Here is a 14861-nt window from a genome sequence, read left to right on the forward strand (position 1 = left end):
TGACAAGAACGGAATTAGAATGAAAAGAACTGAATTAGAATGATAAGAATGGAATTTGAATGAAAACAACAGAATCAGAGTGGAGACATGGCGGGGGAGGACGCTGGACAGACCCGGTGCACCTAAACGCGTAGTGAGGGTGTGCTGGGAACGTCTAGCAGCCCCAGTCCGCGAGATCTTCAACGCACACCTCCGGCAGAGCTTCAACAGCATTCCGAGGGAGACTGGGGACATTGAGTCCAAATGGACCATGTTCAGCGTTCAATTGCCGAAGCTGCTGCATTGAGCTGCGGCCGCAAGGTGGTTGGTGCCTGCCGTGATGGTAATCCCCGAACCAAATGGTGGACACCAGAGGTGAAGGGAGCCACCAGGCTGAAGAAGGAGTCCTATCAGGCTTGGTTAGCCTGTGGGACTCCGGAGGCAGCCGACAGGTATCGACAGGCCAAGCAGAATGCGGCTCGGGCAGTGGCTGAAGCAAAAACTCGGGTGTGTTACGTTCCCCTGAGGGGTCTAGGCGGGGAGGGGGAAGTAACAAAAGTGACCGGGTCAGAAAAAGGAGTCAGGGAGGCAAAACAGTTAAATAAAACAGTTTTATTGAAGTAATTCAACTAAAGGAGACGGACAAGCCGTTATCACCATAAAAGAAACAAACAAAACTCAGGCGTCGGTCAGTAAGGCAAAAAGTCAAAAGGAAAGCGCAGCTCACTAGCTGGAAACCACAATACACAGCTCACTAGCTGGAAACCACAATACACAGCTCACTAGCTGGGAACCACAATACACAGCTCACTAGCTGGGAACCACAATACACAGCTCACTAGCTGGGAACCACAATACACAGCTCACTAGCTGGGAACCACAATACACAGCTCACTAGCTGGGAACACCACAAGACACTCAGCTCACTAGCTGGGCCCACACAAAATGGCACTCTGGCCCAGAGCTCACCCTGCTCTGGGCTTAAATACCCTTAATTGCTGATGGGAGTCAGCTGTACAGGAGGGAAAGGTGGCACCTCAGGCAGGAGGTAGTGGGACACACCCACACAGGCACCCTCAGGAGAGAGAGAGGCCCTGCTAGGGCCGTAACACCCCCTCCCATAAATGCAAACCCATGGTTTGTCAAATTACCATAACCAAAAATGAGTCCATAACCGTTTCATGACGAATTTTGCAGGCTTTCCACCTACCAAACCGCGTAGCAACGGTTAGGCATGGCCTGCGGGAGCTGCCAATCCCATCTCAGTGGGTTCACCACATTACCAGAGAGTGGCCCCAGACCCTCAAAACAGTGTCCCATGGGATAGCCGGGGCTTCGAACCATCGCGTGTGGAGAACCCAGCAGGCAGCTAGCAGGCTTCACTGAAACACAAACATGATTGTTAGCAAGGGGTGCAGGTCTGAAGGGTGGTTTTGAACATGGGTCAACCAGCGGCAGCTCAGGGTTAGTTGGCCTCATACACTGATTACGGGGTGCTACCGAGCAACTGTGCTCCAGGTTTAGCCTATCAGTAGGCCTGGCAGGCTTGTCAGTTTGAGAGCCACGACTGACTTTACTCAAAACAGGCCCCTCTCGTGTTGAGTGGGCTTTCTGTTTGAGTGCCAGTCTGACACAATTGGCAACCACATGGCCAGGCTTGTGACAGAAAAAACACAGTTTGGGCCTAGGTCTTAACACCATAACTGCGTTTTCCTTCTTAGCTGGCCCACTCTCACCTGTCCAGGATGCGCTATAGTGCAGAGGGATATCCTGTCCCACAGCACTTGCTTTGTGAGTCAGCCTAAACTCATCTGCCAGGGTGGCAGCTTGCTGTAGAGTTGTAACCCTCTGTTCACTTAAATAAAGGGCCACAGACTCAGGAACAGAGTTTTTAAAATCCTCCACCAGCATAAGCTCACGTATGGACCCCACATCCTTAACCTGGCTTGCTGCACACCACCTATCAAAGAGCCTCGCCTTCTCCCTGGCAAAGTCAAGATAGGACTGTCCCTGCACCAACTCCAACCGTCGAAAATGCTGCCTGTAGGCCTCAGGTACCAGTTCATAGGCTTTGAGGACGGCACTTTTGATCTTTCCATAAACCAGGCCGTCCTGCCTAGACAGACCAGAACACGCTTCTTGAGCCTTACCTGTCAACCGACACAGCAACATCACCCCCCACACATCTTGAGGCCACTGCAGTGCAGTTGCCAGGCGTTCAAACACACTGAAAAAGCTGTGAACACTGGATTCACAGAAGTCTGGAACCAGGTGAATGTTATTGCTCACAAACAAGCCTCTAGACACCTGTACACTAGCAGCTGTGTCAACCATTTTGGGGATGGTGAAGGGTTAGAAACACACCACCTAATTAGGACCACTGCCACACCCGTCTGCCAACTCAAGCAGACTACCCAATAATTAACCGATTAATGGAAAACTACACAACTTACTTTAACTGACCAACTTACCTCTTGCAGTATACACTAAACAAACACAACTTACCCAGTTCCTAAGCACAACAAACTTTACCTATCTTCTGGAGCGTGCCGGGCTCGAGGCAACTTGAAAGGCGAAACTTCAGCGACTGGAGCCCTGAATTGCCTACCCCCAACAGGGAACTAATCCCCGCCCAGGATTACTCCAAAAATAAAAAAGGCAAAACAACAAAAGAGTGCCCGAAGGAAGAACTTAAAACAAAGCTCAGCTGGACACTCACCTAACTAAACTGGGAAGTTGAATCTCCAAAGGTAAAAACAGCAAGATAATCAAAGACCAATTCCAACTCAAAACTCCCTTTTCAACAATCCCGGACGAGCCCCCACTTGTTACGTTCCCCTGAGGGGTCTAGGCGGGGAGGGGGAAGTAACAAAAGTGACCGGGTCAGAAAAAGGAGTCAGGGAGGCAAAACAGTTAAATAAAACAGTTTTATTGAAGTAATTCAACTAAAGGAGACGGACAAGCCGTTATCACCATAAAAGAAACAAACAAAACTCAGGCGTCGGTCAGTAAGGCAAAAAGTCAAAAGGAAAGCGCAGCTCACTAGCTGGAAACCACAATACACAGCTCACTAGCTGGGAACCACAATACACAGCTCACTAGCTGGGAACCACAATACACAGCTCACTAGCTGGGAACCACAATACACAGCTCACTAGCTGGGAACACCACAAGACACTCAGCTCACTAGCTGGGCCCACACAAAATGGCACTCTGGCCCAGAGCTCACCCTGCTCTGGGCTTAAATACCCTTAATTGCTGATGGGAGTCAGCTGTACAGGAGGGAAAGGTGGCACCTCAGGCAGGAGGTAGTGGGACACACCCACACAGGCACCCTCAGGAGAGAGAGAGGCCCTGCTAGGGCCGTAACAGGTGTGGGAGGAGTTCGGAGAGACCATGGAAAAAGACTTTCGGACATGGTCGAATGCCTTCTCCAAGTCCACAAAACACATGTACACTGGTTGGGCAAACTACCACGCACCCTCAAGTATCCTTGAGAGGATAAAGAGCTGGTGCAGTGTTCCGCGACCAGGACGAAAACCGCATTGTTCCTCCTGTATCCGAGGTTCGACTAGCGGACGAACTCTCCTTTCCAGCAACCTGGCATAGACTTTCCCAGGGAGGCTGAGGAGTGTGATCCCCCTGTAGTTGGAACACACCCTCCGGTCTCCCTTCTTAAAGATGGGGACCACCACCCCAGTCTGCCAGTCCAGGGGTACTGCCCCTGATCTCCACGCAACATTGTAGAGGCGTGTCAACCAGGACAGCCCTACAACGTCCAGGGCCTTCAGGAACTCGGGGCGGACCTCATCAACACCAGGGGATCTGCCACCAAGGAGTTGTTTAACTGCCTCAGTGACCTTGCCCCCAGAAATTGGCGGGTCATTCCCCTCATCCCCAGACTCTTGCTCCTCCTCGGAAGACATGTCAGTGGGATTAAGGAGGTCCTCGAAGTATTCCTTCCACCGCCTGACAATTTTCTCAGTCGACGTCAGCAGTGCTCCGCCAACACTATACACAGTGCAGGTAGAGCACCGCTTTCCCCTCCTGAGACGCCTGACGGTTTGGTTCGCATTGCCGGCAATAAGTCGGACTTGTTCCCAGTGGGTGATGGGCTCCGCCAGGGCTGCCCTTTGTCACCGGTTCTGTTCATAATTTTTATGGACAGGATTTCTAGGCGCAGCCAAGTGGCGGAGTGGGCTTTCACTTTAGTGGCCTCAGAATCTCATCTCTGCTTTTTGCAGATGATGTGGTTCTGTTGGCTTCATCGGGTCTCCAGCTCGCACTGGAATGGTTCGCAGCCGAGTGTGAAGCAGCGGGAATGAGGATCAGCACCTCCAAATCTGAGGCCATGGTTCTCAGCCGGAAAAGGGTGGAGTGCCCACTCCGGGTCAGGGATGAGTTCCTGCCCCAAGTGGAGGAGTTCAAGTATCTCGGGGTCTTGTTCGCGAGTGATGGGAGAAGGGAGCCAGAGATCGACAGACGGATTGGGGCTGCAGCTGCAGTAATGCAGACGCTGCACCGGTCCGTCGTGGTGAAGAGGGAGCTGAGTGTAAAAGCAAAGCTCTCAATTTACCGGTCGATCTACGTCCCTACCCTCACCTATGGCCACGAGCTGTGGGTAGTGACCGAAAGAATGAGATCGCGGATACAAGCGGCAGAAATGAGGTTCCTCCGAAGGGTGGCTGGCCTCTCCCTTAGAGATAGGGTGAGAAGTTTGGCCATCCGGGAGGGGCTCAGAGTAGAGCCGCTGCTGCTCCACATCGAAAGGAGCCAGCTGAGGTGGTTCGGGCATCTGACAAAGATGCCTCCTGGGTGAGAAGAAGTCCAGACGCTTTTCTTTGCAAGCTCCTTTGACTCCTGGGTGAGGTGTTCCGGGCATGTCCCACCGGGAGGAGGCCCCGGGGCAGACCCAGGACACGCTGGAGAGATTATATCTCTCGACTGGCCTGGGAACGCCTTGGTGTTCCCCCGGATAAGCTGGAGGAGGTGGCTGGGGAGAGGGAGGTCTGGCCCTCTCTGCTTAGGCTGCTGCCCCCGCGACCCGGCCTTGGATAAAGCGGATGGATGGATAGAATGAAAACAACAGAATCAGAATGACAAGAACTGAATTAGAATGAAAAGAACAGAATTAGAATGAAAAGAACAAAATTTGAATGAAAAGAACAAAATTTAAATGAAAAGAACTGGATTAGAAGAAAAACATCGGATTTCGAACAAAAACCAACAGAATTAGAATGACAAGAACGGAATTTGAATGAAAACACAGGAATTTGAATGAAAACAAAAGAATAAGAATGTCACGGCGAGTGAGGTGAGCCGTGTGGAGGAAATGAAGGAGGATCCAAATGCAGGCAGTCGTGAAGGTGTAAAGGTGGTTTATTAAACATGAAAGTAAATACAAACGACAAAAGGAGCTAGAACTAAACTATACTGGGATCAACTAAACTACAGAGCACAAACCTTAACGAGAACGACCAGAAGAGACTAACGGCGGACAGCAGGGAGAACACACGGGTGAGACATGGTAGAAACGCAGATGAGGCAGGGTGGAATATACAGACGGACCAGCCCTACAATAACGGAGGACATGACTTAAATACACCTAGAAAAACACAGGGGAATTACACACAGGTGGTGGACACAGCTGGGAATGATCAACAAGACGAGACAGAGGTAAAACTGAACACACTCACATGAGACGCAGACCTTCACAATAAAACAGGAAATGAGAACACCACACCAAGACGCAGACCTGACACTGAGAGACAGACAGAATGACACATGGAACCTGAACTAAACTAAACGTGAGATACAAACGAGAACAAATCCTTAAACATGAAACTCAAATAATAAACATCATAAACACAACAAGAGAACAAGAACACAATCCCTGATGCAAACTAAAACCAAAACATAATAACCTTAAACATGGAATAACAAAAACATGAAACTCAACATACTGGGTCCAACGGACAGTGACCCGTGACAAAGAATGAAAAGAACTGAATTAAAATGAAAAGAACTGAATTAGAAGGAAAAACAGTATTAGAAAAAAGAGAACAGAACTTGAAAGAGAACAACATAATTAGAATGACAAGAATGGGATTTGAATAAAAACACCGGAAGTTGAAAGAAAACAACAAAATTTGAATGAAAACAACGGAAGTGTAAAGAGAACAACAGAATTTGAAAGAAAACAACAGAATTAGAACAAAGAGAACAGAATTTCAATGAAAAGAACTGGATTAGAAGGAAAACAACAGATTTCGAACAAAAACAACAGAATTATAATGAAAACCACGGAAATTGAAAGAGGACAACAGAATTTGAATGAAAAGAACTGGATTAGAATGAAAACAACAAAATTTGAATGAAAACAACGGAAGTTGAAACAGAACAAAAAAATTTGAAAGAAAACAACAGAATTAGAATGTAAAGAAGTGAATTAGAATGAAAACAACAGAATTTGAAAGAAAACAACAGAATTAGAATGAAAAGAATGGTATTAGAATGAAAACAACAGAATTTGAATGAAAACAACAGAATCAGAATGAAAACACCGGAAATTGAAAGAGAACAAAAGAATTTGAATGAAAACACTGGAAGTTGAAAGAAAACAACAAAATTTGAATGAAAACAACAAAATTTGAATGAAAACAACAGAATTAGAATGAAAACAACAGAAATTGAAAGAAAAAAACAGAATTAGAATGACAAGAACAGAATTTGAATGCAAACAAAAGAAATAGAATGAAAACAACAAAATTTGAAGGAAAACAAAAGAATTTGAAAGAAAAAACAAAATTTGAATGACAAGAACGGAAGTTGAAAGAGAACAACAGAATTTGAATGAAAAGAACAGAATTAGAATGAAAAGAACAAAATTTGAATGAAAACAACAGAATTAGAATGAAAACAACAGAATTTGAATGAAAACAACAAAATTTGGATGAAAACAATAAAATTTAAATGAAAAGAAATGGATTAGAAGAAAAACATCGGATTTCGAACAAAAACCAACAGAATTAGAATGACAAGAACGGAATTTGAATGAAAACACAGGAATTTGAATGAAAACAAAAGAATAAGAATGAAAAGAACTGGATTAGAAGGAAAAGAACAGAATTAGAATGAAAAGAACAAAATTTGAATGAAAACAACAGAATTAGAATGAAAACAACAGAAATTGAAAGAAAAAAACAGAATTAGAATGACAAGAACAGAATTTGAATGCAAACAAAAGAAATAGAATGAAAACAACAAAATTTGAAGGAAAACAAAAGAATTTGAAAGAAAAAACAAAATTTGAATGACAAGAACGGAAGTTGAAAGAGAACAACAGAATTTGAATGAAAAGAACAGAATTAGAATGAAAAGAACAAAAATTTGAATGAAAACAACAGAATTAGAATGAAAACAACAGAATTTGAATGAAAACAACAAAATTTGGATGAAAACAACAAAATTTAAATGAAAAGAAATGGATTAGAAGAAAAACATCGGATTTCGAACAAAAACCAACAGAATTAGAATGACAAGAACGGAATTTGAATGAAAACACAGGAATTTGAATGAAAACAAAAGAATAAGAATGAAAAGAACTGGATTAGAAGGAAAAGAACAGAATTAGAATGAAAAGAACAAAATTTGAATGAAAACAACAGAATAAGAATGAAAACAACTGAATTAAAATGAAAAGAACTGAACTAGAAGGAAAAACAGTATTAGAAAACAGAGAACAGAACTTGAAAGAGAACAACATAATTAGAATGACAAGAATGGGATTTGAATGAAAACACCGGAAGATGAAAGAAAACAACATAATTTGAATGAAAACAACAGAATTAGAAGGAAAACAACAGAATTTGAAAGAAAACAACAGAATTCGAATGACAAGAATAGAATTTGAATGAACACAACAGAATTAGAAGGAAAAAAACGGAATTTGAATGAAAACAACAGGATTAGAAGGAAAACAACGGATTTCGAACGAAAACAACAAAATTAGAATGACAAGAACGGAATTTGAATGAAAACAATAGAATTAGAATGAAAACAGTAGAATTAGAATGAAAAGAACTGAATTAGAATTAAAAGAACAAAATTTGAATAAAAACAACAGAATCAGAATGAAAACACCGGAAATTGAACGAAAACAATAGAGTTAGAAAGAAAAGAACTGGATTAGAAGGAAAACAACGGATTCCGAACGAAAACAACAGAATTAGAATGACAAGAACGGAATTAGAATGAAAAGAATTGAATTAGAATGACAAGAATGGAATTTGAATGAAAACAACTGAATTAGAAGGAAAATAACAGAATTCGAAAGAAGAAAACAGAAATAGAATGAAAACATCAACATTCGAATGACAAGAACGGAATTTGAATGAAAACAACAAAATTTGAATGAAAACAACAGGATTAGAAGGTAAACAACGGATTTCGGACGAAAACAACAAAATTAGAATGAAAACAACAGTTTTTTTAATGAAAAGTACTGGATTATAAGGAAAACAACAGATTTCGAACAAAAACCCAAACGAATTAGAATGACAAGAATGGAATTTGAATGAAAACACCGGAAGTTGAAAGAAAACAACATAATTTGAATGAAAACCACGGAATTAGAACGAAAACAACATCATTTGAATGAAAACAACAGAATTAGAAGGAAAACAACATAATTTGAATGAAAACAACAGGATTAGAAGGAAAACAACAGATTTCGAACAAAAACAACAGAATTATAATGAAAACCACGGAAATTGAAAGAGGACAACAGAATTTGAATGAAAAGAACTGGATTAGAATGAAAACAACAAAATTTGAATGAAAACAACGGAAGTTGAAACAGAACAAAAAAATTTGAAAGAAAACAACAGAATTAGAATGTAAAGAAGTGAATTAGAATGAAAACAACAGAATTTGAAAGAAAACAACAGAATTAGAATGAAAAGAATGGTATTAGAATGAAAACAACAGAATTTGAATGAAAACAACAGAATCAGAATGAAAACACCGGAAATTGAAAGAGAACAAAAGAATTTGAATGAAAACACTGGAAGTTGAAAGAAAACAACAAAATTTGAATGAAAACAACAAAATTTGAATGAAAACAACAGAATTAGAATGAAAACAACAGAAATTGAAAGAAAAAAACAGAATTAGAATGACAAGAACAGAATTTGAATGCAAACAAAAGAAATAGAATGAAAACAACAAAATTTGAAGGAAAACAAAAGAATTTGAAAGAAAAAACAAAATTTGAATGACAAGAACGGAAGTTGAAAGAGAACAACAGAATTTGAATGAAAAGAACAGAATTAGAATGAAAAGAACAAAATTTGAATGAAAACAACAGAATTAGAATGAAAACAACAGAATTTGAATGAAAACAACAAAATTTGGATGAAAACAACAAAATTTAAATGAAAAGAAATGGATTAGAAGAAAAACATCGGATTTCGAACAAAAACCAACAGAATTAGAATGACAAGAACGGAATTTGAATGAAAACACAGGAATTTGAATGAAAACAAAAGAATAAGAATGAAAAGAACTGGATTAGAAGGAAAAGAACAGAATTAGAATGAAAAGAACAAAATTTGAATGAAAACAACAGAATTAGAATGAAAACAACAGAAATTGAAAGAAAAAAACAGAATTAGAATGACAAGAACAGAATTTGAATGCAAACAAAAGAAATAGAATGAAAACAACAAAATTTGAAGGAAAACAAAAGAATTTGAAAGAAAAAACAAAATTTGAATGACAAGAACGGAAGTTGAAAGAGAACAACAGAATTTGAATGAAAAGAACAGAATTAGAATGAAAAGAACAAAAATTTGAATGAAAACAACAGAATTAGAATGAAAACAACAGAATTTGAATGAAAACAACAAAATTTGGATGAAAACAACAAAATTTAAATGAAAAGAAATGGATTAGAAGAAAAACATCGGATTTCGAACAAAAACCAACAGAATTAGAATGACAAGAACGGAATTTGAATGAAAACACAGGAATTTGAATGAAAACAAAAGAATAAGAATGAAAAGAACTGGATTAGAAGGAAAAGAACAGAATTAGAATGAAAAGAACAAAATTTGAATGAAAACAACAGAATAAGAATGAAAACAACTGAATTAAAATGAAAAGAACTGAACTAGAAGGAAAAACAGTATTAGAAAACAGAGAACAGAACTTGAAAGAGAACAACATAATTAGAATGACAAGAATGGGATTTGAATGAAAACACCGGAAGATGAAAGAAAACAACATAATTTGAATGAAAACAACAGAATTAGAAGGAAAACAACAAAATTTGAAAGAAAACAACAGAATTCGAATGACAAGAATAGAATTTGAATGAACACAACAGAATTAGAAGGAAAAAAACGGAATTTGAATGAAAACAACAGGATTAGAAGGAAAACAACGGATTTCGAACGAAAACAACAAAATTAGAATGACAAGAACGGAATTTGAATGAAAACAATAGAATTAGAATGAAAACAGTAGAATTAGAATGAAAAGAACTGAATTAGAATTAAAAGAACAAAATTTGAATAAAAACAACAGAATCAGAATGAAAACACCGGAAATTGAACGAAAACAATAGAGTTAGAAAGAAAAGAACTGGATTAGAAGGAAAACAACGGATTCCGAACGAAAACAACAGAATTAGAATGACAAGAACGGAATTAGAATGAAAAGAATTGAATTAGAATGACAAGAATGGAATTTGAATGAAAACAACTGAATTAGAAGGAAAATAACAGAATTCGAAAGAAGAAAACAGAAATAGAATGAAAACATCAACATTCGAATGACAAGAACGGAATTTGAATGAAAACAACAAAATTTGAATGAAAACAACAGGATTAGAAGGTAAACAACGGATTTCGGACGAAAACAACAAAATTAGAATGAAAACAACAGTTTTTTTAATGAAAAGTACTGGATTATAAGGAAAACAACAGATTTCGAACAAAAACCCAAACGAATTAGAATGACAAGAATGGAATTTGAATGAAAACACCGGAAGTTGAAAGAAAACAACATAATTTGAATGAAAACCACGGAATTAGAACGAAAACAACATCATTTGAATGAAAACAACAGAATTAGAAGGAAAACAACATAATTTGAATGAAAACAACAGGATTAGAAGGAAAACAACGGATTTCGAACGAAAACAAAAAAAATTAGAATGACAAGAACGGAATTTGAATGAAAACAATAGAATTAGAATGAAAACAGTAGAATTAGAATGAAAAGAACTGAATTAGAATTAAAAGAACAAAATTTGAATAAAAACAACAGAATCAGAATGAAAACACCGGAAATTGAACGAAAACAACAGAATTAGAAAGAAAAGAACTGGATTAGAAGGAAAACAACGGATTCCGAACGAAAACAACAGAATTAGAATGACAAGAACGGAATTAGAATGAAAAGAACTGAATTAGAATGACAAGAATGGAATTTGAATGAAAACAACTGAATTAGAATGAAAACATCAACATTCAAATGACAAGAACGGAATTTGAATGAAAACAACAAAATTTGAATGAAAACAACAGGATTAGAAGGTAAACAACGGATTTCGGACGAAAACAACAAAATTAGAATGACAAGAACGGAATTACAATGAAAACAATAGAATTAGAATGAAAAAAAAAAATTTGAATGAAAACAAATTTTTTTTAATGAAAAGTACTGGATTATAAGGAAAACAACAGATTTCGAACAAAAACCCAAACGAATTAGAATGACAAGAACGGAATTTGAATGAAAACACAGGAATTTGAATGAAAACAAAAGCATAAGAATGAAAAGAACTGAATTAAAATGAAAAGAACTGAATTAGAAGGAAAAACAGTATTAGAAAAAAGAGAACAGAACTTGAAAGAGAACAACATAATTAGAATGACAAGAATGGAATTTGAATGAAAAAACCGGAAGTTGAAAGAAAACAACATAATTTGAATGAAAACAACAAAATTTGAATGAAAACAACAACATTTGAATGAAAAAACAGAATTAGAATGACAAGAATGGAATTTGAATGAAAACACCGGAAGTTGAAAGAAAACAACATAATTTGAATGAAAACCACGGAATTAGAACGAAAACAACATCATTTGAATGAAAACAACAGAATTAGAATGAAAACAACATAATATGAATGAAAACAACAGAATTAGAATGACAAGAACGGAATTTGAATGAAAACAACAGAAATAGAAAGAAAACAACATAATATGAATGAAAACAGAAATTTGAATGAAAACAACAGAATTGGAATGGAAAAAAGGATTAGAAGGAAAACAACAGAATTTGAAAGAAAACAAAAGAATTTGAAAGAAAACAACAGAATTAGAATGAAAACAACATAATTTGAATGAAGACAACAGAATTAGAATGACAAGAACGGAATTAGAATGAAAACAAAAGAATTAGAATGACAAGAATGGAAGTTGAATGAAAACACCGGAAGTTGAAAGAAAACAACAGAATTAGAATGAAAACAACAGGATTAGAATGTAAACAACGCATTTCGAACGAAAACAACAAAATTAGAATGACAAGAATGGAATTTGAATGAAAACAATAGAATTAGAATGAAAACAACATAATTTGAAAGAAAACAACAGAATTAGAATGAAAACAACAGGATTAGAATGTAAACAACGCATTTCGAACGAAAACAACAAAATTAGAATGACAAGAATGGAATTTGAATGAAAACACCGGAAGTTGAAAGAAAACAACATAATTTGAATGAAAGCAACAGAATTAGAATGAAAACAACAGAATTTGAAAGAAAAAAAAAGAATTAGAATGACAAGAATGGAAGTTGAATGAAAACACCGGAAGTTGAAAGAAAACAACAGAATTAGAATGAAAACAACAGGATTAGAATGTAAACAACGCATTTCGAACGAAAACAACAAAATTAGAATGACAAGAATGGAATTTGAATGAAAACAATAGAATTAGAATGAAAACAACATAATTTGAATGAAAACAACAGAATTAGAATGAAAACAACTGAATTAGAATGAAAACAACATAATATGAATGAAAACAACAGAATTAGAATGACAAGAACGGAATTAGAATGAAAACAACAGAATTAGAATGAAAACAACAGAATTAGAAGGAAAACAACAGAATTTGAAAGAAAAAAACAGAATTCGAATGATAACCCAGATAGCAAGGAAACATTGAAACAATGTTGAGTCAATATCAGGCTGTGTCATTGAATCAACGTTGAAGTGTGACGTTGACCTAACGTCACTCTTGCACCCTTTTTTAACGTTGAAACAACGTCAGGTTTTGATGTTGAATCAATGTTGAAACCTGACGTTGATTCAACGTTATATTTTCTAATACTGCTGACATTGAAACAATGTCAGATTCTGATATTGAAACACTGTTGAGCTATGGTGTTGATTTTCCACCTCTTTCGCACAGTTGCTTTTTATTAAAACAACAGTTAAATCATGACTGGAAATCTACCTTTCTTTATAGGTATTTTAACCAATACTAAACTACTGCATGTTTCCATCAATACTTCAACCACCTAAACACATAATTGTACTTATTCCTTAAATTGGACACCCTTTATAAAAAAAAACACCAAATGTCTCACAATGTATCATGTCAATATTAATATCCTAAAATAAGAAAGCATTGCATGTGATGTAACAGAGAAAAAAATAAAAATAAAAAAAGGTCAATAGGCATGTTTCGTTTGCTAAATACTTTATTAAAAGACAGTTTCCTATTTACGTTTATATGATTCACAGAAGTTTGTAATTTTTTGCATGATGTGCGTCCTGCACCACCCAAACGATCTGGGGCGTATCGGAGCCATTTCTGCACTGCTTGTGCAAAGACAAACTCGGACATAGAGTTTGCCCCTAACTGCTGCGTCAGGCTCCAATCAAGGCAAAGCGTCTCACCTATAGACACATTTTAAGAGATGGAATTAGCGTGTCTCATGTCTTAAATGTGTATGCAAGTGCTTGTGTGTTTAATCAACAGGCCGTTGTTATGTATTTAAATCACATCTGACAGCTATTACACTTTATAGTTACAAAGTGTACATAACCTTTATATACTTACCATTGCCTTATTCGCCTCTTGTGATTGAAGAGCTGGCTCTGCATTGTTTAGCTCCTCAATGTTGTGCAAGGGCAAATCCAGAGGCAGTACCCCAGCATCTACCGATTCATTGCAGCCAGTATTGCGGATGGCTCTGACCTCCTCACAGAGTTCGTTAACAGCTCTCGTCAGGTCTGACAGAAAAAGATAATTTTTTTTAAAGTATTTAAGAATACAGACAACTTGTCAAACGTTTCCTTGTGTCACACACAGATATGTACAAAGACACTAGACAGTATTTTATTACCTGGTATTTTCACTCGAGGGGCCTGGGGAAACCATTTTTTTGTGGGATGCTCATCCTCTGAGTCACTATATGTGTACAGGGGATTTGGTCTAAAGAAAAAAAGTTGAAAACGGTCATAAGTAATTACAAATGTGCTTTTGGAATATTTTTTCCTAAAGTTACAGTTTGATTTATAACAACACACACAGGAAACGGAGATGTGCAAGAAGGTACAGTATACAAGGAATTTTTGAAGTGCACAAGTGTATACGGCTTTGCATTTATAAAAAGTTTACAATAACAAAGTCATTGAACACATTTATACAGTTACCTTTACGTTTATCAATCATATATCACAGATTTACAATTTTTTGTAGTACTATGCTAAAAAGCAACTACAGAGCGAAAGTCTGGGTCAAGCGCCGAGGTGACGGCAAGAACAAAGGAACCCTCGAAGCGTTAAAGCTAGCTTTGT

The 14861-nt window shown here is 37.7% G+C and overlaps 1 long non-coding RNA gene across 1 annotated transcript; it reads right to left on the minus strand.

Annotated features, from left to right (window-relative positions):
• Positions 1–13741: 13741 nt before the first annotated feature.
• LOC308401418 lies at positions 13742–14238 on the minus strand. The gene is made up of 2 exons (XR_013972567.1): positions 14122–14238; positions 13742–13958 (listed from the first exon to the last, which is right to left on the minus strand). It is a non-coding gene; the product is annotated as an uncharacterized lncRNA (long non-coding RNA).
• Positions 14239–14861: the final 623 nt, after the last annotated feature.

Source organism: Rhamphochromis sp. 'chilingali', assembly GCF_963969265.1.
Source record: "Rhamphochromis sp. 'chilingali' genome assembly, chromosome: 8".
Classification (NCBI taxonomy): domain Eukaryota; kingdom Metazoa; phylum Chordata; class Actinopteri; order Cichliformes; family Cichlidae; genus Rhamphochromis; species Rhamphochromis sp. 'chilingali'.